Below are 25,475 nucleotides of genomic sequence, written 5' to 3'. Positions count from 1 at the left end.
ACTTTGTAGTCAGGATTCCACTTTCCATTACTCCTCTCTTTTATTGAATTTTATTTAATACTGTTGCTGACAATTTTGGTTCATCAAAGGTGGTGTGCTATTTAAATAATTATGGCAAGGATTTCAATGGTGGACTCCTTCATTTCCAGGATGGCCAGCCAATGTCAATTATGCCAATGGCTGGAGTGAGTTTATACTCTTTCACTACTACCACTTGTGTTTTCTTTTCTGGTCAAATGGTTTCTACTACTAAATAAGGAGAGTGATTTCTCAAAATTTCATTATTGAAATGATTCAATGTAAGAGGAAATGTTTCGCTTTTTAATTTATTTTATCCTTTTTTATCTTTTAACAGGATGTTCTGATGTATACTGTTGACCAGCGTAACATTCATTCTGTTGATGAGGTATATTCAATTGTGCTCCTTTCTTGCATGCCCTTACTTACTTGGCCTTGTACATAATCAACTATTTTATTTCGATTTAAATCTCCTTCTCCCGAACTCCGTGATAAACCCCAATTTTGTGGTTTATCTTGTGTTGAATTTAGGAGATTTTATCAACTTTTCTCACATTTATTCAATGAAATAGCATGGTTTTGTGAATTTCTCCTAATTTGTGTTTAAGAGTAAAAACATACTTTTTAGGCTCTTAAATCGCTAATTTTAATTCAATTTAATTCCATTTGATGCCTTGATATGTTTCTTAAGTGATTTCAGGATTAGAAGGCAAAGATTGGGTTGAAGGAATGAAGAAAAAGCATGCAAAAATGAAGAATTCATGAAGAATTGAGGATTTGCTGAACACAAGGCCACGCGCATGCGTCAATCACGCATACGCGTGAGAAGGAGATTTGCTAGCGACGCGCACGCGTCACCCACTTGCACGCGTGAAGAGAAATTTTGCCAATGACGCGTACGCGTGACAAGCGGCACGTGACTCCAGTAAAGGTAATACGCTGGGGGCAATTTCTGAGCTCAAGGAGGCCCAAATCCAACTCATTTCTGATGTTTTTGAACCCAAGGATTGCAAGGGAATAGGGAGGAGTAGTCATAGTATAGAGTTTTCATCATGTTTTAGGGTAGAATTCTAGAGAGAGAGAGAGAGACTCTCTCCTCTCTCTAGATTTTAGGGTTCTTATTTCAATTCCTTTTAGATCTATATGTTAATCTTGTTTCATTTTAGTTTTCCTTTACTTTTATTTGTTCTAGCACCTTGGTTCATTTACTTCTCTTGTTAATTTCTTTATTTTTCCAATTTTAGTTCATGAACTCTCTTGTAGATTTTGATTCCATTTTAATGCAGTTTCATGTTTCCATGTCTTTTATTGTTTATCTTAATTGCAATTGTTGAATTTTTGCTTATGTTAGTTATAGTTTTCATTAGTCCTTGAATTTTGTGATGTTTAATTTTATTACACTCTAGGTATTTTTTAAAATGTTTTCATTAGTTTTAGAGTAGTTTTCTATACTCTTGGCCTAGGCTAAGGAAATTGAGTGACCTTGAGTCATTAAGGTCTCATTGAATTGATGATTTGAGAACCCTTAGTGGTCAATTTTATGTCCATTGAGACTAACCTACTATTAAGCTAATTAATAGCTAGGTTGGAACTTATCGTTGATGTTGATCAAGCCTATTTGACGTACTTCAAGCATAGAAGTAGACTTGATGGGTTGGTCCCTCATAATTGTCAATACATGGTTTGTAGACAAGGATGGCGATCTCAATTCCCATGCCTTAGCCAAGAGTTCTTTGCATTTTCTTATTTAGTTAATTGTCATTTACTTTCTTGCTATTTACATTTTTTTGTTAATTACCAAATCAAACCCCCCTTGTTCCTTCATAGCCAATAATTGAGCACTTCATTACAATTCCTTGTAAGACGACCCGAGGTTTAAATACTTCAGTTTATTTTTAGGGATCGTCTCAAGGAAGCAATGGACCGGCTTCAAGCAATCATCTATCAAAAGGAGTAAGAGAAAGCCCAAAAGACGTACGAAGATATCGAGGCTAACCTTGCCAAAATTAAAGCTAACTTAGACTCATGGAATTCATACCGTACACAAAGCATCTCCATGGATGAATGTAAAAAATCAACCGAAGAGTGGAGCATGAAGGAGATTTTAGAATCTCAATATGAGGACAAGGAGATGTGGTATGTCTTACAACAAGTGGGGGAGGAAGAGAGCCTTGAAAAAGAAGAAATAGTTGAAGATTTAGGGGAGGTTGAGCAAGAGGCAAGTTCCATCATAGAAGACAACTCTACACCAAGTGACATTGGCGATCTTGTTGAAGCTTCTTCCATTGGATGTGAAACTGATATTGAGGAGGAATGTGCACAACCTCCAATACATATTTTGATCAATAAGGAAGAGTTGGAAGAAGTAGACAAGCAAGGGGAAGTTGAGGAAAGTTGTCAAGAGGTGGAAGTCATCAAAGAAGAGTCAAAGGAAGTGGAGCTTACATTATCAAAGCCATCGGATGCCTTCCTTGATAAGTTACCATCCAAATTACAAATTGAGTGGGTAACCATCTCATCCTTTAATTTCCTTGGCCTATACCAATATGCTTTGTTAGAAACGGATAGTCAACTTAGAGTTCTTGTGGGTTGGCAAGTAAGAAAGAGTTGGATGTTGGTTGGCAACAAGAATCAAGGTGCATAGTGGAAGGAAGCTCAATTTTTGGGGTCCAAAAGTGGAGTGAAGCTCAACTCAATGGATTTAGGATGAGGAATACGAACTCTAAGGAGAATTCAATAATGTTGTCACCCAATTGGAAGCATGAAGATCAAGAGAAAAGGGTGTTGACAAACAAAGTATAGGACCCCAGAATCCACATCAACGATAATCAATCTTGGGGTTTCACTACTTGCTTGAGATTTCTTGAAAGAGTGGCATGCATAATTTGGGATCCCGAAGGCTATTGGAAATGCAAAAATTGGTGGGGATTCAAGGAAGAGTTTAAGCATAAACCACCTTGACAAGGAGCCTCCCAATTGTCCAACTTAAGGACAATAAATAAAAGTGCTAGGTGGGAGACACCCCACCATGGTAAACTCTTTCCATTCTCTTGTAGATATAATCAATGGATGAATTGAGTTGCCATTGTAGGTAGTTTTTCTTATTTTCTATACTCTTGTACATATTGCTTTGATTGCTTGGATGCTTATTAAATTCATGTTTTGATTAGAATAGGTGTTTTTGAATTACATTTTGCTTGAAGTGCAAGTTTTGTTTACATTGTATTTGAAAAAAATTTTCAAAAACTAAAAGATTTTTAGTTAAATTTAAATTTTGGTTGGTTTAGAGTGTAAATAGGGTAGGAGAGTGCCATATTCCTATTTTTTATGTAAGAAAAAAAGGGTGTTCCATGCGTGGGCGTGGACGACGTGTATGCATCACTGGTATTTTTCGCACACCCACATGTGGGCATGAGCGATACGTACGCGTCGAAAAGCTGATGTTGGGCCTCCTGGTACAAAAACCAGAGAGTTGCGCTGGAGTGGTGCTGCTTTTGTGCTGAGAGCACGATTGACGCCCATGCGTACGCGTGACTGACACGTACGCGTCGCCCTCTCTTTTCTGCATCTCACGCGTACGCGTGGGGGACGCTTACGCGTCACTTGCCTACCTTGCTTTTCACGCGCACGCGTGGCCCATGCGTGCGCGTCGCCTTTGCTCCCTGTTTCTTCTTCTTTCTTCTTCCTTTCTTACCTTCTTCTTTTCTCTTTCTTCAAATTTCCACTTCTCATTTTTCTTATTTTCTTTTCAATTTCTTTTGTATGTTGCATTTGCTTATTTTCGTTCATTGCATTTTAATTTTGTTTTTGTAGCTTATTCTTATTTTCTTTTCTAAGTTTCTTATTTTAATATTGGTGTTGAATTTTCCTTCTCAATTGTTGAAAATTTCTTGGATCATTTTAGTGCTCTTGACTTGTTTGGTATTGATTAGGTGATGAAATTTTTAGGTCAATGCTTAATCTTTGATGACTCTTGCATCCTTTGTGCATTGATATGAACGCATATTGCCTTTCATGACCCACTTTTTCCTATTTGAACTTGATGCTTCTGAGTGTTCTTTTCATGTCATTTACTTATGCTTTGACTTTACTCTTACATCAAGTATTAGTTGACATGCCCTTTGCTTATATTGTTTTCTCGCTTACATGTTGTAGCTACCATGTAGTTGAGAACCTTACTCTTATTTGGCATTAGCGCTACCTACATTCTATTTGCTTTGAGATCTTTGCTTGTGGGCTTATTCTTCTTTCTTTTTCTCTCCTTTTAGGCTGGCTCCCTTCTTAAGGAAAAGCTTCTAAATGGGGCGACAAATAAGTTCATCCGTACAACCTTTTGATGGAGCTCATCAGTTGTAGCAACCCATCCACCTTACTCTTCTTTGCATGCACTGAGGACGGTGCAATCTTTAAGTGTGGGGAGGTCGTCCGACCGACCTCCGTGGGTAACAATTTTCTTTTCCAACACCAATTTTTAATTTTCTTTATTAGCTAGTTGTTGCATTACATGATAGGTTGCATAATAGTTAGGGTTTGTAAGGGTTTGTACATATTCCACCCATTTTTTAAGACTACTTTGTTAGAGTGATGATTTCTTTTCCAAGAAACTGTTTTATGGTACCCTACCAATTAAAAGAAAAATATTTTGTGCTGAACTTGCTTGAAGAAATTAATTTTGGAACATAATTTTTGAGCTAAGAACACATAAGCATGTGAGTTTTGAGCCCAATTGTATGGTTACATCATATAACCACTTATTCCCATTCTTGTGTACATTGTTCTCTTTCTATGATTGCAATCCTTGATTTGTTTGATTCTTTATGTCCATTATTTAATGTATGAATGCATTTATATGATTGAGGACCTCATTTCAAATAGGTCACTTACCCAAATGGCCTTACCCTTTTATCCACCTTTGTTAGCCAAATTTGAGCCTATGCTAAACCCCTTTTGTCCTTTAATGTAGCACATCACTACCCCTAAGTGAAAAATAATAAATGTCTTTAATTTGGATCTTTGATTAGCTTAGGCTAGTGAGAGTGTGTATCATTTAAGTGTGGAAAATTTGGAAACATTGGTTGGGATAAAAGTGTGTTTTTATATTTTTGTTGAAGATCTTGGGAATTGGGTACATACTCATGCATTATATGTTTAAAACCATATGCATTGATGCTCTTGTATATATTTTTAGCTTGAAAAGAAAAAATTGATAAAGAAAAAGAAAAAAATGATAAAGAAAAAGAAAAAAATATAAAAAGAAAAAAATAAAATAGGAAAAAGAAAAAGTAACCAATAAAAAGGGGACAAAAATGCCCCAAAATAAAGTAATAATAACAATACATATGGAATGTGAATTGAAGAGAATGCATGAGTATGTGAAAAAGTGGAAATCATGGGTAGTTAGGTGGTGTATTAGAATTGTATAGGTTGTTATATGTGTTTAGTGAGAGTTTAGGTTAATCAAAGATTCGAATTTCAAGCTCACTTAGCGATATATATATATATATATCCTTACCTTTTACCCTAGCCCCATTACAACCTAAAGATAAGTCATCATGATACATGTATGCATGCATTGAATTACTGTTGATTGTTAGATGAAAAACAAATCTTGGAAAGTATGATTAGAAGAGAATTAAGTGAATCAACCCTATACACTTGAGTGACTAGAGCGGATACACTTCTAGTGAGGGTTCGATGCTCAATTCCTCGTTCCCTGCTTTCATGAGCTTTCTTTATGCAAGTTTGTATATACCTGATGGTTCCCCAAGGGTGTATTGGTAAAGATTTTCTTCAATAAAATTGCGTTGCAAGTATAGCTCTACCAACAACAATCCTCGGGTATCAAATTTAGAAGAGGGATTTGGTTGTCACAAGTTCAACCCCAATAGAAATAACCGAAGTATTCAAACGTCGAGTCGTCTCACAAGGAATGGGCAAACATGTGCTTCAACATTGGTTAGAAATCCGGGGTTGTGAGTTATGAGCATGAAAATAAACAGGAATCTTAACAAGCAAGTAATCTTAAACTGCAAGAAACTAATTCAATTAACTAAGCAAAATATGAGCAATTCCAATGAACAAGTAACATCCCACATAATTCTATTCTAAACTAAACAAGTAACTATAACTAAGACAAATAGTTGAGAATTTTGATTTTCAAATATGAATAATAAAAGCAACTCTTAGCTAGGCATGGGAATTGGGGTCACCATCCTTGTCTAACAACCATATCTTGACAACTATGAGGAACCAAGCTCATTAAGTCTACTTCCAAAAGTCTTAAGTACGTAATATCTACTCCTAGACTTGAAGTACGTCAAATGGCTTTGATCACATCAACCCATAAGTCCCAACCTACCTACTAATTAGATTAGTAGTGGGTTGGCGTCAATGAGTATCAAATTGATCACAAGGGTTCTCAAATCACCAATTCATTAAGACCTAATGACTCAAGTTTACCCAATTCCCTTGGCTTAGGCCAAGAGTGAAGAAGACTACTCCATAATCAAAGTAAACAATTCATCGAACACATGGTAAGCATTAACAAAAGACATGATCAAAATAGTAATTAAATTGAAATCTACAAGTACCCACTAACAATTATCAACATACAATCATCCAAACAACAAAATTAAACATAGAAATCATCAACGCAACATCCACAATTCAAGATTCACAACATTCATGAAATGGTATAAAATGACAATTAACAAGAATTCATAAACTATCGAAAGATATAAGCAAAATTATACTAAGGAATTCAAATTGAACAATTAAAACTAGTAATTAACAAGATCCAATTCACAAATCAACAAGGGAAGATCAAATTAAAACTAGATCTAGAGAGGAGTAAGGGTTTTTGTCTCTAGAATAACAAAAGAACCAAAAACTAGCTAAAATTGTGTCTTAGTGTAAAATGATTGATCCCCCCTTTCCCCTAGCATCCTTGGGTCTTTTCCATATAGAAATAGCTTGAAATTGGTCCTCATGAGCCTCAGAAATTGCCAGGCACGATTTCCTTTAATGAGGTCACGTGCAGCTTCCCATGCGGGCGCGCCAAGTGCGCGTGCGTGTCGATAGGAATCTTCTGATCCGCGCTGATGCGTCCATTCTTGCGCGCCGCTTCCAGCCAACCTCATCCACGCGTGCGCGTGGAGTGCGCGGACGCGCCGATGCTGCTTTTTCCAAGATCTCAATTCTTCATGTTCCTCCCTTTTTGTACATACTTTCTTCCTCTCTTCTAAGTTATTCCTACCCTATAATTCCTGAAATTACTCAACAAATACATCATGGTATCGAATGGCAATAGAAGAGGATTAAAATATGGCAATTTTAAGGCAAAATAATCATGTTTTCCATTATGGAGCAATATTAGGAAGTGAACACAAAACCATGCATTTCTTGCGAATAAGTGTGAGGAATATTGATAAAATCTCCCAAAATAAGCACAAGATAAACCACAAAATCGGGGTTTATTAAATCTCCCCACACTTAAACCAAGCATGTCCTCATGCTTAAAATAAAAAGACCAAAGATCATGATGAGAAAGGGTTTATGAAATGCAAACTATCTAAGTGGATGCATGCAACTAATGTAAAATCTTCTACCTACTTGGTCAAGAGTAAATCTATCCTCCAAGAATACATGTGAGCATATAGGGTGAAAATAGTATGTAATTCATGAATCCTACCAAATTGAACATCACCATGGAGTGCATATAACTTGCTAAACAAACGCTTGTGAAAGCCGGGAACAAGCGTTGAGCATCGAATCCTTACCGGAAGTGTATCCGCTCTATTCGCTCAAGTGTATAGGGTTCGTCACTCAATCTTCTCCTAATCATGCTTTCCAAGATTTGTCTTTCATCTAACAATCAACAATTACTTAATGCATTCTTACAAGTATCATGAGGTCTTATTCATGGGTTGTAACGGGGATAGGGTGAAGGTAAGGATGTATATGGCCAAGTGGGCTTAAAATTTTAGTCCTTGATCAACCTAGGATCCACTAGACACATAGAACAACCTATACAACTATAATACACTACCTAGCTACCCTTGAGTTTTACTCTTTTTGCATACTCATGCATTCTTTTCAATTCACATCCCATGTGCATTGTTTTTATTACTTTATCTTGGGGCATCTTTGTCCCCTTTCATTGCTTTCTCTCTTTTCTTTTCTTTTTTTCATATTTTTTTTATTTCTTATATTTTTTTCTTTTTCATACATTCTCATATATACACATATGAATTTCTTCTCTCTTTTTTTTTTCTTTTTGGTCCCCCCTTTTTTTTCTTGGGGTTCCGTGATAAAAAAAACTTTCAATGCATATGGTTCAATCATTCAATACATGAGTATGTTCCCAAATCCTAGAATTTTCAATTAAACTACAATACACCTCTTTACATCTACCTAAATTCCCAAATATACCCTCCCATTTGAATGATACGCATCCTAACTTACCTAAGCTAATCAAGGATCCAAATTTAAGGACATTCATGGTTTTTCACTTAGGGTTGTTGATGTGCTCTTTTCAAGAACAAAGAGGGTTTATCATAGGCTCAAAATTGGTTAGCAATGGTAGATAAAAGGGTTAAGGCCATTTGGAAAAAGTGACTATTGAAATGATGGCCTCAATCATGTAAATACATTCATACACAAAGCAATGGACATATAGAATCAGACAAAGTAAGGATCACAATCATAGAGAGAGAGATATGCACACAAGAATGGAAATAATGGTTAGAAGATGTAACCATGCAATAGGCTCAAAACTTTCATGCTTGTGTTCTTAGCTCAATCACTATGTTCCAAAATACATTCTTAAAGCAAGTTTACTGCAAAAAATTTTTTTTAGAATTTTGGTAGGTCACCCAAAACACAGTTTCTTGGAAAAGAAGTTATTATTTTGACCAAGTAACTCTATAGAAACTAACTATCATGCAAAGGGTATTTACAAGCAAAACTAACTACACATGCAATATACTAACTTCTAAGCAAAACCGGAACTATGATCTTTTTGTCCTTGGCTTCCCAAGAAACACCCGCAGCAGCAACTAAGTCAGACACCAATGCTGGAAATGGCAAATTACCCCGGACGTGGACTTGACTCATTGCTTGCTTGACAAGAAACGGAATGTTCACCGGCCTCTCCGTGAGAACACACCAAACAAGCAAGGCGAGATCCACCGTGAAGGACGACTTGTGGGTGCTAGGTAGCACACCGTGAGATAGGATCTGGGCCCAAGCTCTCGCTTCTACAGTGAGTGAACGAGTGTCAATGGACTTAGGCCTCATCCGGAGTTGACCTTGGATCCAAAATGTCTCTAGCTCAGCGATGACTCGGAGGATCGAGTCCCAATTGAATCCAAATTTTTCTCGCTGACGTAAGACTTCTTGGTAGCCATCCATGTCACTTGGCACTGGTAAGACATTAAGCACTTGCTGAATAGCCTCTTCTGAAACTGAGACTTGCTTGCGGCGCATGTATACCAATTGAAGAGAGGGAAGATGGTAGTTAGTGTAGAATTCTTCCACCCAAGAGAGGTTGATTTCCCTTGGTTTCCTGAAAAGAAACTCCCATCCTCGCTGTTCAATGCGGGGCAGAATATAAGGGGCAACCTTGTCCGGCGGAACGAGTAGATGCTCAGGATGACAGTTCCTTAAAGCTATGGAGGGGAACATAAGCTCACAGAAGCGGTTGGGGAACCTTGAAGAATCTTTCGCCGGTTTGCCCTTTTCATTCTCATCAATAGGAGCGGGTGTCTTCCCTTTCTTAGATAGGGGTTTGGCTCCTAATGAAGAGCGCGCCTTAGAGTTTGACCTTTGGGGTGCCCTTTTTGTGGCCAGTTTTCTTGAAGCTATCCCCTTGCCTTTCTTGGTGGCCATCCTAAAAAGGAAGGGAAGGAAGGAAAATATTAAACCCAAGAATCAATTTGACAAGAACATGCAAGTGAATTGTAGTGCCCATGGTTAATATAAAAGCAAGGGTCATAACACTTGGCATGGGATGCAAGAGGAAGTAAAGCATGCAATGGCATGAGAAGAGTAATCTCAAGCATCCATAATAAAGAGCAAGTCATGTTCAATTAATATCTAATTGGCAAGTATAAACTTTAAGCACACAAAGTAGACTCAATGCATTTAAGAGAAAGCAAGTGAATGAGGAGGGAGCACCAATTTGAAAGTGTATGACTAAAATGAATCAAAATGGTATATATGCATTTCCTCGAACACTTGGCGTGCAATAATCAAGCAATGAGCAATTATGAGATACCAAACCAATTCAAAGCTCAAAATGGAACATCAATCATCACATAAACATCACACAATGGCAAAGATAAGGAAAAGAATGACAAAAGATCTATTAACGCAAATTAAACTCAAATTCAACATCCATGGAGAAATAAGAAAAAAGGAAAAGTAAGCAAACAAAAAGCAAGAAACATCATCATCCAAGTAAAAAGGAAACTAAGTAAAGCAATAAGAAGCATCTAACTAGAAGAAATAATGCAAAGGAAAATAGAAGAAGAGAAATAGAAGAAGTGAAACCTTGAAAAGTATGAAGGAACAAGGTTGAATCTTCTTTTGTGAAGATGAGAAAGAAAATAGGAGAAGTGTAGTGCCACCGGAAAAGGTGGTTGTCACCGGTGAGTGGCCGGAGACAGTGGTGGTGGATTGTGGAAGAAGAAGTAGAGGAGGGAAATGATGGAGGAAGAAGGAAAAGAAACTAAGAAAGAAAAGGGGTTGAGAGAAAGAAAACAGAACAAGGCGCGAAGTTATAAAACTGATTCGCGCAACCGGCACGCGCGCGCAAGGTGCGCTGGCGCGTCGGTGAGGGTACTAGCAGAGGACACGTGCGCGTCAATGGCGTGCGCGCGCGGGAAGTTGTGCCTCAGGCACAGAAGTGGCACGAAATTGGCTCAAGTCTCTGGTTTTTGTACCAGAGTGGCTCAGTGAGGCAGGCGCGCGGATGCACACTTTGCGCCGATGCGTGCTTGAGATATTTCGCGACTGGCGCAGACGCATACAATGCACGGACGCATCAGTTTTGGCATAAGGTTGGCCCAATTGTGGCACAACTCTCTGGTTTTTGTACCAGAGAGTCCACATATCACCATCGGCGCGCGCGCGCACCGTGCGCTTGCGCGTCGATGGTTAAATTGTAATGATGCGCACAGGCGGCAAGTACGCGAACGCGTGGGTGCCTGGCGCGAGTTGGGCACGAAGTGGGCATGACTCTTGGATATTTGGCCCAAGAGGTGGAATTGCACTACCGGCGCGCGCGCACTGTGCGCTAGCACGTCGGTGCCCTCTTTCAAAGAACTTTTTTGTTTTCTTTATCTTTTTTCACATCCTATCTATATGAACATCCTATCTATCCAACAAAATCAACAAAGCTAGCATTCCTATGCACTCAATCAATCATCAAGAGATCACAAAATTCACAAGAAATTAAGGATACAAACAAGATGGTATAAACAAGGAAGATCTTACCACGGTGGGGTGCCTCCCACCAAGCACTTTTCTTTAACGTCCTTAAGTTGGACGGTCCTTTTCTTAAGCTTCCTCTCTCCTTGGTGCATCTTCCAATAGGTACACCTCTAGCTCTTTTGGGGGCTTGCAACCATGATACTTCTTCACTCTATGTCCATTCACCTTGAAAGTTGCTTCACTCTTGGGATCAAACAATTCCACCACTCCGTAGGGCTTTATCTCCTTCACCTTGAGAGGTCCTTCCCATCTAGAGCGGAGCTTGCCAGGCATAAATCAGAGCCTTGATTTGTAGAGGAGGACCTCATCACCTTCTTGAAAGTCCTTTTTCCGGATGTGATAGTCATGGAATGCTTTAGTCTTTTCCTTGTAGATTCGGGCATTCTCATATGACTCGTTCCTCAAACACTCAAGCTCTTCTAATTGTAACTTCCTAGCTTCACCCGCCTTGGCTAAATCCATGTTACACTGCTTTACCGCCTAGTAGGCTCGATGCTCAATCTCCACCAGAAGGTGGCATGCCTTACCATAGATGATCTGGAAGGGACTCATCCCTATCGGAGTCTTGTAGGCCGTTCTATACGCCCATAGTGCATCTCCTAACCAGAAGCTCCAATCCTTTCTTTGCGGATTGATCACTTTCTCCAAGATTCTCTTGATTTCCCGGTTGGACACTTCTGCTTGTCCATTTGTTTGTGGATGATAAGCAGTAGCAACCTTATGTGACACTCCATAGCGCTTGAGCAATGCTTCTACCTTCCTGTTACAAAAGTGGGATTTTTGGTCACTCACGATTGCTTGTGGCGACCCATAACGGTATACAATGTGATTCCTAATGAAAGAAACAACGGCATTGGTGTCGTCAAGGCGGGTAGGTATGGCCTCTACCCACTTTGACACGTAGTCAACTGATAACAGAATATACAGATACCCACTAGAGTTGGGAAACGGTCCCATAAAGTCAATGCCCCATACATCAAATATCTCACAGAATAACATAGGCTGCTGAGGCATTTCATCCCTTTGGGATGCATTTCCTAACCTCTGACACTGATGGCAAGACATACATAACCGGTTAGCATCCTTGAATAAGGTTGGCCACCAGAATCCACAATCCAACACTTTTTTAGCGGTCCTTTGTGGGCCAAAGTGGCCACCACATTCGAACGAATGGCAAGCTTCAATGATTGGTTGGAATTCAGATTCCGGGACACATCTTCGAATTACTTGGTCCACGCTCCTCTTCCATAAGTGAGGGTCATCCCAAATATAGTATTTGGAATCATTCCTCAACTTATCCCTTTGGTTTTTCGAAAGGTTGGGAGGGAAAATTTTCGCAACCAAGTAGTTCGCCATTGGGGCAAACCAAGGAAAGCTATCCGACACAGCATGCAAACTATCCAATGGGAATGAGTCATTGATCGGAAATGGATCAATTTTTAAATTCTCAATGCGGCTTAAATGATCCGCAACCAGGTTTTGAGATCCACTCCGGTCCCTAATCTCAATGTCGAATTCTTGCAAAAGCAAAATCCAACGTATGAGTCTAGGCTTTGACTCATTCTTTGTCAATAAGTACTTTAAAGCTGCATGTTCCGTGTATACCACTATCTTTGAACCTAGCAAATAAGATCTGAATTTATCTAAAGCATGAACAATAGCTAGGAGTTATTTTTCAGTAGTGGTATAGTTGTATTGTGCTGTATCTAGTGTCTTAGAAGAGTAAGCAATGACATAAGGGAGTTTACCATCGCGCTGTGCAAGTGTGGCACCTACAGCATGGTTTGACGCATCGCACATTATCTCAAATGGAAACGTCCAGTTGGGGCCTCGCACAATGGGTGCCGTGGTAAGAACTCTCTTTAGCTCTTCAAAAGCTTTCACACATTCACTGTCAAACTCAAAATCCACATCTTTTTGGAGTAGGCGCGACAATGGCAAAGCAATCTTGCTGAAATCTTTGATAAAGCGCCTATAAAAACCTGCATGTCCCAAAAACGAGCGGACTCCCTCACGGATGAGGGGTGAGGCAAAGTGGTGATAACATCGACCTTGGCCGGGTCTACAGAAATGCCTTCATGAGATACTACATGTCCTAACACTATACCTTGTTGTACCATAAAGTGACATTTTTTAAAATTTAAGACAAGGTTAATGTCAACACATCTAGCTAGGACCTTGGCCAAGTTCTCTAAACAACAATCAAATGAAGTACCATAAACGCTGAAGTCATCCATAAAGACTTCCAGACAATTCTCTATTAGATCGGAGAAGACACTCGTCATGCACCGTTGAAAGGTAGCGGGTGCATTACATAGTCTAAATGGCATCCTTTTATAGGCAAAGGTGCCAAACGGACAAGTAAATGTGGTCTTCTCTTGATCTTCAGGAGCAATGTGAATCTGGAAGTAACCAGTAAATCCATCAAGAAAGCAGTAGTGAGATTTACCTGCCAAGCGGTCTAGCATCTGATCGATGAAGGGTAAGGGGTAATGGTCCTTCCGTGTAGCGGTGTTCAATCTTCTGTAGTCAATACATACTCGCTACGCATTTTGTACTCTTTTAGTGACCATTTCACTGTCGTCCTTCTTGACCGTTGTGATGCCCAACTTCTTGGGGACAACCTGGACTAGGCTCACCCACTCACTGTCAGAGATTGGGTATATGATATCCACTTCTAGTAATCTGGTGACATCTTTCTTCACTACATCGAGGATGGTTGGGTTGAGCCTCCTTTGCGGTTGCCTAACCGGCCTAGCTCCATCTTGGAGAAATATCCTATGCATGCATTTGCGGGGGTCAATTCCCACAATATTCGCTAGGCTCCATCCTATTGCTTTCTTGTACTTTCTTAGAACATCTAGGAGCTTTTCCTCTTCTTCACTTGAGAGCTCACTAGCAATAATGACCGGAAACCCTTGGTTATCCTCTAAGAAAGCATACTTCAAATGAGATGGAAGGGGCTTCAGTTCACTTTTTGTCTCAAGATGAGGTTCCTTTTCATCAAGCTCATGGGGCTCATTCTTGACAACTTCCTCATTTCCATCCCCTTGGTCATCCGTTTCCTCAACAATGGGGTAGCACAACTTGTCATGGTCTTCTTCTTGCACTTTCGCTACCACTTCATCAATTACATCACATCGGAGCACGGAATGTTATTCGGGAGGATGTTTCATGGCTTCCTCTAAATTAAACTTGATAATCTTGTCTCCAACCCCAAAGGAATATATGCCGGTGAAGGCATCCAACTTGAATTTGGAGGTTTTAAGGAAGGGTCTACCAAGTAGAACGGAGGATGAGCTTCTATTTTCTGCTGGAGGCATTTCAAGGATGTAAAAGTCGACCGAAAAAACCAAATCCTTAATTGCCATGAGTACATCTTCCGCTATTTCTATCACTGTGATCACACTTTTATCGGCTAAGGCGAACCTCGCCGCCGACTTCTTTAATGGAGCTAAATTCAACCGCACATAGATAGAAAGTGGCATGATGCTTACACAAGCTCCCAAGTCACACATACAATCATGAAAAGTGTGTCCACCAATATAACAAGACACTAAATTGGGATGGAAGGTTAGAGGAACTTGAGGGTTGGTTGGTGTTGTTATTGGGGGTTGGTGGTTCGTTTGACATGTTCATCTTTGAAAGCATGTTGGTGAGGTTAGCCAATTGAGTATTCAAGGCATCGAATTGAGCCTTGTTGCTCTCATCTCGTTTTTCCATGGCGGCTCTAAGCTCATCAACTTGATTGTTGGAGGATGGAGGAGTTTGGTTTTGATTTTGTTATCTATGGTGTGGTGCTTAGTACTTGGTGTAGTTGTTTTGGTTTTGGTTGGAGTGGCTTTGGTTGGCTTGGTAGTTGGTGTTGGGATGGAGATTGGTTGTTGTAGTAATAAGAAGGAGAGTTGTTCCACCTTTGGTTTTGATTGCTTCCTTGTGCATTATCCCTCCACCCTTGATGTTGATTACCACCTTGATGGTAATTATTTTGACCTTGAGGAGGGTAGGATGGACGGTTGTTGTAATTCACATTGGCCACCAAAAGAGCATGTTCCTCTTGAATTTGATGGCATTGGTCAGTGTAATGTGTGGTGCTAGAGCACAAACCACAAATTCTAGGAGGGCCTTCAAGTTGAGCAACCGGAGGTGGGGCTTGGATGGCTTGGATGGAGTAGTATTCCTTTTGATCCTTTTGGATTTGTGTAAGGATGATGGTCATATCCCTAAGTGCTTTGGCTAGACTTGATTCGGAAAGGGGATGGTTCTACCACACCCTTGAGAGGATTACTTCTCACCCTTGTGTGTTGTGTAGCTTAGGCAACATCCTTTATCAAATTCCAAGCTTCTCCCTCCGTCTTGTTTTTCGAAAGGGAACCACCACTAGAAGCAGTGAGCAATCTTCTATCTTCCGCACAAAGACCTCTGGTAAAGTAGCTAATGAGCAAGTGAGTGGTCATTCCGTGGTGTGGACATGACTCCAATAGCCTCTTGAACCGAGACCAATACTCGTACAAACTCTCTTGGTCTCTTTGCATTATACCCGAAATCTCTTTCCGGATGTAGTCGGTCTTCTCCGGTGGGAAGAACTTATCAAGAAACTCTCTTCTCAAGAAATCCCAATTAGTCACAATCTCATCCGGTAGCGAATAAAATCATGTCTTTGCTTGCCCTTCAAGAGAGAAAGGGAAGGCAAAAACCATGATAGCCACCTCATCGGCTCCGTGCCTTCGAGCCATAGAACAAGCAACTTGAAAATCCTTCAAATGTCGGATGGGGTCTTGACCCGGCAACCCATGATACTTAGGAAGTAGATTTATCAACCTACTCTTCAACTCGAAGTTTGGATCAAGGTTAGGGTACCTTGCTTGCAACGGTTGAAGTATGATATCCGGAGCTCCTTGCTCATGCAAAGTGATCCGGCGTGGCTCCGCCATGTGTGGCTCACCTGTAGGATGCAAAGATGTATTAGTAGTGCCAACAGAAGAATAGGTAGTAGCGGACTCCAAGTCACTCTCGGTGACGTCTAGTGATTCGGTATTTTCCTCAAGAGAGGCCAAAGTACTAGGCATATAGTCCAACCGCCGTCTAGCTTTCTGAGTATGTAACAAAGTTCTTTCAATCTCGGGATCAAAATCGGCTAAGCTAGAATTTGGTTGAGACCGAGTCATCAAACTTGAGAGTCATAGCACAAATGCAAAAGAAATCTAAACTATAGCTAAGTATTGAAAGAAGTGAACTATCTACAATATTCACATATTCACATAACCAATATCAAGGCATATGTTGCAACCATTCCCCGGCAACGACGCCAAAAATTTTGATGGTGCCCCAAGGGTGTATTGGTAAAGATTTTCTTCAATAAAATCGTGTTGCAAGTATAGCTCTACCAACAACAATCCTCGGGTATCAAATTTAGAAGAGGGATTTGGTTGTCACAAGTTCAACCCCAATAGAAATAACCGAAGTATTCAAACCTCGGGTCGTCTCACAAGGAATGGGCAAACATGTGCTTCAACATTGGTTAGAAATCCGGGGTTGTGAGTTATGAGCATGAAAAAAAAACGGGAATCTTAACAAGCAAGTAATCTTAAACTGCAAGAAACTAATTCAATTAACTAAGCAAAATATGAGCAATTCCAATGAACAAGTAACATCCCACATAATTCTATTCTAAACCAAACAAGCAACTATAACTAAGGCAAATAGTTGAGAATTTTGGTTTTCAAATATGAATAATAAAAGCAACTATTAGCTAGGCATGGGAATTGGGGTCACCATCCTTGTCTAACAACCATATCTTAACAATTATGAGGAATCAAGCTCATTAAGTCTACTTCCAAAAGTCTTAAGTACGTAATATCTACTCCTAGACTTGAAGTACGTCAAATGGCTTTGATCACATCAACCCATAAGTCCCAACCTACCTACTAATTAGATTAGTAGTGGGTTGGCGTCAATGAGTATCAAATTGATCACCAAGGGTTCTCAAATCACCAATTCATTGAGACCCAATGACTCAAGTTTACCCAATTCCCTTGGCCTAGGCCAAGAGTGAAGAAGACTACTCCATAATCAAAGTAAACAATTCATCGAACACATGGTAAGCATTAACAAAAGACATGATCAAAATAGCAATTAAATTGAAATCTACAAGTACCCACTAACAATTATCAACATACAATTATCCAAACAACAAAATTAAACATAGAAATCATCAATGCAACATCCACAATTCAAGATTCACAACATTCATGAAATGGGTATAAAATGACAATTGACAAAAATTCATAAACTATCAAAAGATATAATCAAAATTATACTAAGGAATTCAAATTGAACAATTAAAACTAGTAATTAACAAGATCCAATTCACAAATCAACAAGGGAAGATCAAATTAAAACTAGATGTAGAGAGGAGTAAGGGTTTCTCTCTCTAGAATAACAAAAGAACCAAAAACTAGCTAAAATTGTGTCTTAGTGTAAAATGATTGATCCCCCCCTTTCCCCCCTAGAATCCTTGGGTCTTTTCCAAGCAGAAATAGCTTGAAATTGGGCTTCATGAGCCTCAGAAATCTCCAGGCACGATTTTCTTTAATGAGGTCACGTGCAGCTTCCCACGCGGGCGCGCCATGCGTGCGTGCGCGCCGATTGCTTTTGCGATCCATGCGTGCGCGCCAAGTGCGCGTGCACGTCGATAAGAATCTTCTGATCTGCACGGATGCATCCATCCTTGCGCGCCGCTTCCAGCCAACCTCATCCACGCGTGCGCGTGGAGTGCGCGGCCGCGCCGATGCTGCTTTTTCCAAGATCTCAATTCTTCATGTTCCTCTCTTTTTGTACATGCTTTCTTCCTCTCTTCTAAGTCATTCCTACCCTATAATTCCTGAAATTACTCAACAAATACATCACGGCATCGAATGGCAATAGAAGAGAATTAAAATATGGCAATTTTAAGGCAAAATAAGCATGTTTTTCATTAAGGAGCAATATTGGGAAGTGAACACAAAACCATGCATTTTTTGCGAATAAGTGTGAGAAATATTGATAAAATCTCCCAAAATAAGCACAAGATAAACCACAAAATCGGGGTTTATCAATACCTCATTTTTGATATTTGAATTGGTGGAGTTTATGAAACGTCATATGACCTTAGCCCTACTTGTTCATATATATTTTTGGAGAATTGATTTACTTTTAACCAAGTAGGTAGAATCATTTTTCATTTAGTTGCATGTATGTAGATAGGTTCATATAGTTTATTTGCATTAAATAAATGTTCGTACCCCATTTCTAGTCTTTCTTGGTTTAGCATGAGGACATGCTTAGTTTAAGTGTGGGGAGGTTTGATAAACCCCAATTTTGTGGTTTATCTTGTGTTGAATTTAGGAGAGTTTATCAACTTTTCTCACATTTATTCAATGAAATAGCATGGTTTTGTGAATTTTTCCTAATTTGTGCTGAAGAGTAAAAACAAGCATTTTAGGCCTTGTGATGAGCGGATATTTTATATGCTTTTTGGGGGTATTTTCATATAGTTTTTAGTAGGATCTAGCTACTTTTTAGTATATTTTTAATAGTTTTTATGCAAAAATTATATTTCTGAACTTTACTATGAGTTTGTGTATTTTTCTATGATTTCAGGTATTTTCTGGCTGAAATTGAGGGACCTGAGCAAAAATCTGATTCAGGGGCTGAAAAATGACTACAAATGCTTTTGGATTCTGACCTCCTTGCACTTGAAATGGATTTTCTGGAGCTACAGAAGCCCGATTGGTGCACTCTTAATTGCGTTAGAAAGTAGACATCCAGGGCTTTCCAGCAATATATAATTGTTTATACTTTGCTCAAGCTTTGACAATGCAAACTGGCGTTTAACGCCAAGTCTTTACCCTATTCTGGCGTTAAACGCCAGAAACAGGTTGCAAACCAGAGTTAAACGCCAGAAATAGGCTACAACCTGGCGTTTAACTCCAAAAAATGTCTCTACACATGGAAGCTTCAATGCTCAGCCCAAGCACACATCAAGTGGGCCCCGGAAGTGGATTTCTGCACTATCTATCTTAGTCTACTTAATTTCTGTAAACCTAGGTCACTAGCTTAGTATAAAAACTACTTTTAGAGATTTATTTTGCATCTCATGACATTTTCACGTTTTACATTGTATCTCTACAGCATGAGTCTCTAAACTCCATGATTGGGGGTGAGGAGCTCTGCTGTGTCTCGATGAATTAATGCAATTACTTCTATTTTCTATTCAACACGCTTGCTTCTATTCTAAGATATTCACTCGTACCTAACCGTGAAAAATGTGATGATCCGTGATACTCATCATCATTCTCAACCTATGAACGCGTGCCTGACAACCACTTACGTTCTATCTGTAATAGCTTGAGTGTATATCTCTTGGGCTCCTGGTTCAGGAGTTTGATTGCCTCTCCTGACAACAGAGCGTTCAAATCCATTAATCCAGAGTCTTTGTGGTAAAAGCTAGAATCAATTGGCAGCATCCCTGAGATCCGGAACGTCTAAACCTTGTCTGTGGTATTCTGAGTAGGATCCGGGAAGGGATGACTGTGACGAGCTTCAAACTCACAAGTATTGGACGTAGTGACAGACGCAAAAGGATCAATGGATCTTATTCCAACACAAGTGAGAACCGACAGATGATTAGCCATGTACATGGACCCTTTTCATTGAGAGGACGGATGGTAGCCATTGACAACGGTGATCCACCAACATACAGCTTGCCATGGAAGGATCCTTGCGTGTGTGAAGAAGAAGATGGGAGAAAAGCAGAGATCCAGAAGACGAAGCATCTCCAAAACCTCAATCTGTTCTCAATTACTGCATAACAAGTATTTATTTGATGCTCTTTTACTTTTTACTATTGAAATTAAGAATTATCATTGATATCCTGACTAAGAATTACAAGATAACCATAGCTTGCTTCAAGCCGGCAATCTCCGTTGGATCGATCCTTACTCACGTAAGGTATTACTTGGACGACCATGTGCACTTGCTGGTTAGTGGTACGAGTTATGAAAAGTGTGATTTACAATTCGTGCACCACCTTTAAATCGCTAATTTTAATTCACTTTAATTCTATTCGATGCCTTGATATATTTGTTAAGTGATTTCAGGATTAGAAGGCAAAGATTGGGTTGAAGGAATGAAGAAAAAGCATGCAAAAATTGAGAATTCGTGAAGAATTGAGGATTTGCTGAACTTAAGGCCACACGCATGCGTCAATCACGCGTACGTGTGAGAAGGAGATTTGCCAGCGACGCGCACGCATCACCCACGCACACGCGTGAAGAGGAATTTTGCCATTGACGCATACGCGTGACCCATGCGTACGCGTGACTAGCGACACGTGACTCCACTAAAGGCAATACGCTGGGGGCGATTTCTGAGCTCAAGGAGGCCCAAATCCAACTCATTTCTGATGCTTTTGAACCCAAGGATTGCAAGGGAATGGGGGGGGAGTAGTCATAGTATAGAGTTTTTATCATGTTTTAGGATAGAATTCTAGAGAAAGAGGCTCTCTGCTCTCTCTAGATTTTAGGATTCTTATTTCAATTCTTTTTAGATCTATATTTTAATCTTGTTTCATTTTAGTCTTCCTTTACTTTTATTTGTTCTAGCACCTTGGTTCATTTACTTCTCTTGTTAATTTCTTTATTTTGCCAATTTTAGTTCATGAACTCTCTTGTAGATTTTGATTCCATTTTAATGCAATTTCATGTTTCCATGTCTTTTATTGTTTATCTTAATTGCAATTGTTGAATTTTTGCTTATGTTAGTTATAGTTTTCATTAGTCCTTACATTTTGTGATATTTACTTTTATTGCACTCTAGGTGTTTGTTAAAATGTTTTCACTAGTTTTAGAGTAGTTTTCTATACTCTTGGCCTAGGCTAAGGGAATTGAGTGACCTTGAGTCATTAGGGTCTCATTGAATTGATGATTTGAGAATCCTTAGTGGTTAATTTGATGTCCATTGACACTAATCTACTATTAAGCTAATTAATAGCTAGGTTGGGACTTATGGTTAATGTTGGTCAAGCCTATTTGACGTACTTCAAGCGTTGAAGTAGACTTGATGGGTTGGTCCCTCATAATTGTCAATACATGGTTTGTAGACAAGGATGACGATCTAAATTCCCATGCCTTAGCCAAGAGTTCTTTGCATTTTCTTATTTAGTTAATTGTCATTTACTTTCTTGCCATTTACTTTTTTTTGTTAATTACCAAATCAAACCCCCCTTGTTCCTTCATAGCCAATAATTGAGCACTTCATTGCAATTCCTTGTGAGACGACCCGAGGTTTAAATACTTCAATTTATTTTTATTGGGGTTTGTACTTGTGAAAACCAAATTAAAATTTTGATTGAGTATTATTTGTTGGTTAGGAACTATACTATCAACGAAATTATGTGTGAAATTCCTAACCGACGGTAATATCTCTTTCACTCCGTGTCCTCGGAAGAAAAGGGATAGAAGAGAAAACAGGAAATCATAATTGTCATCTTTGATAGTTACCTTATGGGAATCCATATTAATTCTTGAAAAGAGTACTTACTTTAGGGTACCATTCTAAAGATTCCAAAATGCTGAAATGAAATAGTCAAGGATGTATCTGGTGCTTTCACTGATTTATGTCAAAATATTATTTTGGCGAATTTGTCATATGAACTCATTTGATCTTCTTTACAATTTGTGTATAGTAGAATGGCATATGAGAACAAGAATGGATTACATTTCCCAGTGCTTTTACATTGAATTAAAAATTAAAAATCTTTGAATAAGTAAACTTGATTTCACCTATTGGTGAGTACCTTGTAGAAGCTAAACTTGGTGATGATCAATTGATCGTGCTCACAAGAACTTTGATGCTTGTTTAAGAAAAAGAACCTTAGTTGTTGAGATTTGACTGCTACTTTAAAAAAAAGGACTTAATACTTCATTGACTGAAAGAAACCAAGTTTGCGGTTGAAAAGATTTGAAATCCTCATTCATGTATGTTAAAAGGGACTTACGAGCTGTAAGGCTTATAAGATGAGCTACTAGTTTAAACAAAAATAAAAGAATATAATTAAACTATTAATACTATGTTATGTTGCATAAATAAGTAACGTTTCTATCGTGTATACAAACGTTTTCATTATTTCAAGCAGGGACCAAATCTACATTATAGTTGTCATTAATTATATTTTATTCGAAATGATATAGTGTGTAACTGAATTATTAGTTCCCGAGGAAGGTGTGAATGTGATTGAGGGTAGCAACTAGCAACAATAAGAGAAGAATACTAGGTTTACTTTTGTGGCTTCATGTTTGGTTTCTATCCTTTTTTAACTCTCATTTTTCTTTTTTTTTCTTGCAGAACAGGTCTAGCTCTCTGAACTTCAAAGAAAGTTGGCTATATTGATGCCTATAACACAAGAAATCATTGCCACTGAGCTTAAATTATTAATTTTTTTTATTATTTTTATATATAAACAGGTCTAGCTAAAGGTGTTGCTGTTGGAATATCTATAGCTGGAACAAGTGGGGTTCTGCCATTATTAATTTGTGCTTGTGTTAGATATTTCCAGAAGGAAAAAGAAAAAATTAAATTTCCAACAGAAGATTTTATATCAAGTTCAACCCAAGATGGTAACTGTATTTTATTGAAATTCTAGGCTTCTTAATCTACTATTTGTTTCTTTCTAGTTGATTAAGTTATATTAACTATGACACAATGTTAAAATGTTCAATGAATTAATTATGTTGTGATCATGAATTCATAATAATAACACTTTTTGTTTCTTTCTTCCTTATCCTTGTAAAGCATCTAGTAGTGGTGAATATGCTGCTAGTGCTTCTGGCCTTCCAGCCATTATGGCGGCAAAATTGATGGAATTCTTTTATCAAGAACTAGCCAAGGCTACAAATAACTTCAGCTCTGATAACAAAATTGGTCAGGGTAGATTTGGAGCTGTCTATTTTGCAAAATTGAGATGCCAAGTAAGAACAAGCTAATTATATCTTTAATAATGTTATATAATCTTCTAGAATTAAAAGGAAAAATAAATTATCTTTAACTATTTAGTTCTTTATATGCATAAATTTATTCTATGCAGAAAGCAGCAATTAAGAATATGGATGTTCAAGCATCAACAGAGTTTCTTTCAGAGTTGATGGTCTTAAAACATGATCATCACTTGAATTTGGTAACTACTTTCTTCTACACCAAAAGGTCGAGTTTCTATAGCATTCAGTGAATCTCAACTTGACTCTGAACAATTAAGGTGCATTTGATTGGATATTGCATCGAGGGATCTCTTTTCTTGTGTATGAATACATTGAAAATGGAAACTTAGGCCAATATTTTGCATGGTACAGGTGACAATGTTGGTAACATTATTCCAGGGAGTGAACCTTTGGCATGGTCAACAAGGGTGCAAATTGCTCTGGATTCAGCAAGAGGACTTGAATATATACATGAACACACTGTTCCTGTTTATATCCACCGTGATGTGAAACCTGCTAACATATTAATATATAAAGACTTTTGTGAAAAGGTTAGTTCATTGTAATATTCTTGGCAATAATCATTATTTTGCAATTTTTGTTTTTTTTTTCTGATGAGACTAATATTAAAACTGTCTAATAAGGTTTTGGAAATTCACCAAGTTACAAATTTTGGGCTAACTAAACTTAGGGAAGTTGGAAGCTCTTTATCACTTCATACTCGTCTTGTGGGAACATTTAGATACATGCCTCCAGTGTAAGAACTTAGTTGTTAATTGTCTTAGAACATAACAGTAAATATTAAAAAATATAAAATCAGTCAATGAAAGTTGTGATTGATACAATTTATAGATTCTGAATGTCTAAGAACTTGGTTTGACATGAATGAATTTATAGATTCTTGGGTTGGGCATAATGTCAGATGTGAGTGTTATCTCTACTCTAGTGACATATTTTTTTCCATTCTTGATTCAAATTGATATCTTCCTTTGATTTTGGTCATCTCTACTTTGTATATTAATGATATTTTGTACCCAATTTAATGTTATCTCTACTTTAGCGGATCAGAATGCTTCAATCAGCTAAAGGTTTTTACGGCCGCAGCACCTATAGTAAGTTTTACTCTCATCATTATGGTCTTGTGTTATCAGAATGTGAACTTCATATTATGTTTCTATGCAGATTGAATTTTAACAAATTGCTAAATTTTGCAGATACTTCTGGCAATCAAATCAGAAGAAAACAAGCTACAAGAAGTCATGGTTGGATTAGCAGCAAATGTTTTCACATTCATGTCCTCTCAGGAATCAAGCTATGTATTTCAAGAAGCTAAAATCACTGAAGTTGAACTGGCAAGTATACTAGTACATATTCTCAAGAAGCACAAGTATCCGGCAACAAAGGTGCTGAGGATAAGGAGGTTTGCCATAAAGTTTGAGATTTGGATGATGAAAGACAAAGTAAAAAACATATATACCTTCAAGCATATGGGAATGGAGAAGGTGCTGGAAGGTGTATTAGAAACCACATCAGAGCTTGAAAGCTTCAATGTTTTCTCTAGTACTGTTGGATTTAACAGGCACAATCTAACAATTCACTCACTGGTTGAGACAGCCTTCAAGTTGCTGGAAAACAGGTGAAGTAATACATCACTTTTAAACCATATTGTAAAATCAGTAATCCATGTTATCCTTGAGTAAAAATTGTAAATTTGTAACAAAGCTAATAGGGCCTCAGCTAGGTCGGCCAAGTATACTGGCGGCTAAGCGACCTTCATGAAGATGAAGGTCAGCTTGGTATGTAAAGTGACTTTAATTTTGTTAATAACTTTAGTTATATTCTTCTGCATATCAATCCTAAGCATCATAATCATATTATTTCAATGTAACTTGTGTAGTCGAAGTCGTTGGATCGCTACGTAGACCAAATAATACAATGCAAGCAAAAGTT

General features: G+C 38.4%; 1 long non-coding RNA gene across 1 annotated transcript; it reads left to right on the top strand.

Moving 5' to 3' along the window:
- LOC107611612 lies at nucleotides 1-25,137 on the top strand. Its single transcript, XR_002352937.1, has 7 exons — nucleotides 1-185; nucleotides 356-406; nucleotides 23,016-23,168; nucleotides 23,344-23,519; nucleotides 23,636-23,803; nucleotides 23,898-24,282; nucleotides 24,740-25,137. It is a non-coding gene; the product is annotated as an uncharacterized LOC107611612 (long non-coding RNA).

The sequence above is a fragment of the Arachis ipaensis genome, chromosome B08 (genome assembly GCF_000816755.2).
Source record: "Arachis ipaensis cultivar K30076 chromosome B08, Araip1.1, whole genome shotgun sequence".
Lineage (NCBI taxonomy): Eukaryota > Viridiplantae > Streptophyta > Magnoliopsida > Fabales > Fabaceae > Arachis > Arachis ipaensis.
The sequence above is the reverse complement of the archived record's forward strand: the minus strand, read 5'-3'. Positions and strand labels throughout refer to the sequence as shown.